The 5,000-nt window shown below is 53.1% G+C and overlaps 2 non-coding genes across 2 annotated transcripts; both read right to left on the bottom strand.

Annotated features, from left to right (window-relative positions):
- Nucleotides 1–814: 814 nt before the first annotated feature.
- On the bottom strand, nt 815–976 carry LOC138362493 (5.8S ribosomal RNA). Its single transcript, XR_011227715.1, has one exon. It is a non-coding gene; the product is annotated as a 5.8S ribosomal RNA (ribosomal RNA).
- Nucleotides 977–1,622: 646 nt separating this feature from the next.
- Nucleotides 1,623–3,494, bottom strand: LOC138362494 (small subunit ribosomal RNA). The gene has a single exon (XR_011227716.1). It is a non-coding gene; the product is annotated as a small subunit ribosomal RNA (ribosomal RNA).
- Between the last annotated feature and the right edge of the window lie 1,506 nt (nt 3,495–5,000).

Genomic DNA, 5,000 nt, shown 5'->3' with positions numbered 1-5,000 from the left:
GATGCCACGGCTGTTACTGTCCCCCAGCCAACGCACTGAAAATCCGAATTTGGCCGTCTGACGGCTTGCGCCAGACACGCCGTCACTTCGGTTTCAGCAAGCGTTGCTTATAGGCCCCACAACTGTGGCAGCGGCTACCACTAGGGTGCACACATGCCAACGAAATTGTAACAATAATAATAACAACAGTAGTAGTATAGCACTACTTCTGTGCGCACACGCCTCTCTCTCATACATGCACCTGTGTACTGGTGTAATTTACTCGTTCATGAGCGTTATTGGCACCATTTCTTCTCTCTCTCGAATTCTGCTAGGCCAAAGTAAATGAAATCCGGTTGAGTCGGTCCGTAGAGAGTGTGTGTGATAGGCGGGAGGTTCCTCAAGCGTTCAATTTCCCTGGCACACTACTACCTCTGGACGGCGACGCATGGCATGTCGCTTCCGACCCGGTCCTCTAGCCATACCCTTGTGTTGTGCCGTCCAGTCCACGGAGGGGTGGAAACTGGCGGCTTTGCTTGCTGCACGTCTGTGGGACAATCGGATCCGCAGCAGACGTCGAGTGTTTTCTCACTCAAAGGGCGGCAGGCCTCTGTTGCAGAAATAGGACGAAAAGCGTCTTTCTTTCACAGCATGATGAGGTGTGCTAGGGGCTCGTTTGTCAAATATTAGGGGGACTCCCGGTTTGCCTCCTGCCTTCTCATTCGGGGGGCAGTGGCGGGCGTCGTTCCCCAGAGCAGGCCAAAGCGCATCGTTGAGCCTGCCAAAGAGCAGAATATGGAGGCCGCAACAGCTACTCGCCCGATGGATGTTATTCCGACCCTCGCGCAGGAGTGGCGACAGTACACATATCAGGACTGCCGCCGCAATGTGCGTTCGACTTGTCGATGTATCTGGTATTCTTGCGATTCACATACCGACACGCAGTTAGCTGCGGTCTTCATCGACCCACGAGCCAAGTGATCCACCGTTAAGAGTTGTATATGTTTTTATTAAGGCCTGTCGGCCGTCTATCACTCCATCATAGGAGGACGTAATGTATGGGGGGTTTGATAGGGCTGGTAAGAGCCCGACTTTGGTTAGAAGACACATAAAATGCTTTTTTTCTCTCCCCTTTTTCCTCCTCTGCCGCACACGTACATTTACGTTTACAGTAGAGTGAAGGCGGGGAGGGAGGGGCCCACTGGGAAGCGTGTCAAGGAAAACCCAGCACTAGACGCCGCCAGAGTAGCAGGCGCCGGCCCTGTCAACGAGAGGAGCAGTAGCGTCTTCGCCTGCTGCTTTCTCTCTATGGTGTGGGTGCCGGAAGCCACTGAGCGACCGGGGACAAGGAAGAAAGATGTCGGTGACGGGTGTCGCGAGCCCCAACAGACTGACTCTAAAGCAGTATACGGCGCTAGGACTGTGACCTGCGCCGGTCGGACTGACTGACATGTCATGTCAGTCCGACATCACAGACCTGTTATTGTCTCACAGTGGGTGTTGATCTCCCCGCCGTTTATCCGCTTTCTCCTTTCCCACGGCAATTGGGTGCGGCTCCCAAGGCTACCCTTGCCTTCTTCGCATTGAAGAATACTCGAACGACGACGACGAGCCGATGGTTGCAGCTCTCGCGTCACAAACTGTAATGATCCTTCCGCAGGTTCACCTACGGAAACCTTGTTACGACTTTTACTTCCTCTAAATGATCAAGTTTGGACATCTTTCCGTCAGCTCGAGGCGAGAACCCCTTGCGCCGAGACGCGAGGGGTAGAACATCCAAGAGCGCCAGTCCGAAGGCCTCACTAAATCATTCAATCGGTAGTAGCGACGGGCGGTGTGTACAAAGGGCAGGGACGTAATCAGCGCAAGCTGATGACTTGCACTTACTGGGAATTCCTCGTTCATGGGAAACAATTGCAAGCCCCAATCCCTATCATGAAGGGGATTGAACGGGTTACCCGCTCCTCTCGGAGGGGGAGAACACGTTGATCTCTTCAGTGTAGCGCGCGTGCGGCCCAGAACATCTAAGGGCATCACAGACCTGTTATTGCTCAATCTCGTGCGGCTAGAATTGCCGCTAATCCCTCTAAGAAGAAGTTGCGAACTGGACACCAATTGCTGGAGATCCGTCGACTAGTTAATAGGCCAGAGTCTCGTTCGTTATCGGAATTAACCAGACAAATCGCTCCACCAACTAAGAACGGCCATGCACCACCACCCACCGAATCGAGAAAGAGCTCTCAATCTGTCAATCCTTCCGGTGTCTGGGCCTGGTGAGGTTCCCCGTGTTGAGTCAAATTAAGCCGCAGGCTCCACTCCTGGTGGTGCCCTTCCGTCAATTCCTTTAAGTTTCAGCTTTGCAACCATACTTCCCCCGGAACCCAAAGACTTTGGTTTCCCGGAAGCTGCCCGCCGGGTCATGGGAATAACGCCGGCGGATCGCTAGTTGGCATCGTTTATGGTTAGAACTAGGGCGGTATCTGATCGCCTTCGAACCTCTAACTTTCGTTCTTGATTAATGAAAACATCCTTGGCAAATGCTTTCGCAGTAGTTCGTCTTGCGACGGTCCAAGAATTTCACCTCTAGCGTCGCAGTACGAATGCCCCCGCCTGTTCCTATTAGTCATTACCTCAGGTTCCGAAAACCAACAAAATAGAACCGAGGTCCTATTCCATTATTCCATGCATAGACATTCAGGCCATTAAAGTAGCCTGCTCTGAGCACTCTAATTTTTTCAAAGTAAACGTGCCGGCCACTCGGGACACTCGATGAAGAGCACCCCGTGCGAGCCGGCGGGGCTAGTTAGCTGTTCGGAGCGTGACAGTAAGCACCAGGCGGTGTACCGTCAGTCCGGAACTGAGATCCAACTACGAGCTTTTTAACCGCAACAACTTTAATATACGCTATTGGAGCTGGAATTACCGCGGCTGCTGGCACCAGACTTGCCCTCCAATAGATCCTCGTTAAAGGATTTAAAGTGTACTCATTCCGATTGCGAGGCCTCGGATGAGTCTCGCATCGTTATTTTTCGTCACTACCTCCCCGTGCCGGGAGTGGGTAATTTGCGTGCCTGCTGCCTTCCTTAGATGTGGTAGCCGTTTCTCAGGCTCCCTCTCCGGAATCGAACCCTGATTCCCCGTTACCCGTTATAGCCATTGTAGGCGCATAACCTACAATCGAAAGCTGATAAGGCAGACACTTGAAGGATGCGGCGCCGGTGCGGAGACCGTGCGCTCAGCAAAAAGTTATTCAGATTCACCACGGGTGGGTTAACGGACCGAGGCCCGACCAGTTTTGAACTAATAAAAGCGCTCTTCCCTTGCGGTCAGAGACGTGATGCATGTATTAGCTCTAGAATTACCACAGTTATCCAAGTAAGTGGGTTTACAGATCCAATGAAACATAGCTGATTTAATGAGCCATTCGCGGTTTCGCCTTAACTCGGCTTGTACTTACACATGCATGGCTTAATCTTTGAGACAAGCATATGACTACTGGCAGGATCAACCAGGTAGCTCAACAGTACTACTGATATATAGTACACAAGACACACACACACACACACACCCCTCGCTCCCCTCGGTTTTGCGTTTTAATCCTGCTTTGCAAGTTAAATCTCACTATGGACTCTCTAGCAGCCCGACAGTATGGCGTTATGTCGATACGTTAGACGAACAGAGGCGGAGGAGAGCAGTTACTCCGCGTGGACGAACGATCATAACTACCCCGCCGAGATTACTCCTGCTCGTCATTGTCGTCATTCAACACGGCAAGCTGGAAAAACAGGAGGAGGAGCAGTAGTAAGTGAGTAGGTGGTGGTGGTGGTCTTTTTCGTTTTGGTAGGGACGCGAGTCTTATTTTCCTCGGCGTCACCCCTTTTATATGAAAGGAACCGTCGGAAATGCATCCGAGGTGCCGTGTGGTTTGTCGCCTCCTCGTTGGTGGAGAGAGGCGACGCCACAGTGTTTTTGTTCAGCCTTCCCATGACATGGAAGAAGGTTGGTGCTCTGTTCCCATGCACACAGACCGATCGATAGCTGACTCGATGTGCAGTCGTAGGCTGGAGAAGTGATCGCACGGAGATCGGAAGGAATCGTCGTGACACAATACAGAGGCGCTGCTTTGAAGGCCTCTCGAGCCTCACGACGTGCGCGATTACGGGCGCTCTCGCCTAATGCTACGTATGTCTAGCAGAATGCAAGTTCGCCTCGCGCACCGGACCCGAGATGCCGCAGCGTGTGCAGTGACAGTTCTCAGTTTGCATCGAGCATCGGGATCATGCTCTTGCGGGAAGGAGGATGATGGGGGGTTGTGTGGAGAGAGAGCTGCTGCCGAAACAAACTACTCACTCCAGGGAGGAATTGAAGGCAATTCTCGAGCCACACGACATGCGCGAGTTTCGCCGACCGTCTTCGCCCACTGTTACGTATGTCTAACACATGAACAAGATCGGTCGCACGCGCACACCGGACCCCGAGGTGCCTGGGCTCTGGAACCACACGACATGTGCGAGGAGGGCCGCCTTCGCTGCAAGTTACGTATGTCTAACAAGACGCAATGGTCGGTCGCTCACACACCGGACTCCAAATACCTCAGCCTATGTGGCATTTGCCCCGCGACAGACAGGCAGGTTCCCCATTGGCGCCGGTGAACGAGAAGCAGGTCGCAACCGCACCGGAACCCAGAACCTGTGATCCAATCCCGCGACAGGCAAAACACCGTCTGGTTCCCCAATTACTCCGGTATACGTCTGCGGCAAACAGTTCGCTACCGCACCGGAACCGAGAACCAGCACCCTAACAGTGGGGGAAGAGAAAGGAGCCCACGCACCAAAACAATGGAATACATTTGCTCCTTCTCTCTGGCGACAACGAGACACAATGTCGCCAAGACGCCGGTAGTAGGTTCAGCCAGCCACCGAGTCTCCCCCTTTATATAGCTATATCTAACGTCCATGGAAGGCCATCTCGGACCACACGACATGCGCGAGTTTCGCCGACCGTCTTCGCCCACTGTTACG

The sequence above is a fragment of the Procambarus clarkii genome, unplaced genomic scaffold (genome assembly GCF_040958095.1).
Source record: "Procambarus clarkii isolate CNS0578487 unplaced genomic scaffold, FALCON_Pclarkii_2.0 HiC_scaffold_1909, whole genome shotgun sequence".
In the NCBI taxonomy this organism is placed as follows: domain Eukaryota; kingdom Metazoa; phylum Arthropoda; class Malacostraca; order Decapoda; family Cambaridae; genus Procambarus; species Procambarus clarkii.
The sequence above is the reverse complement of the archived record's forward strand: the minus strand, read 5'-3'. Positions and strand labels throughout refer to the sequence as shown.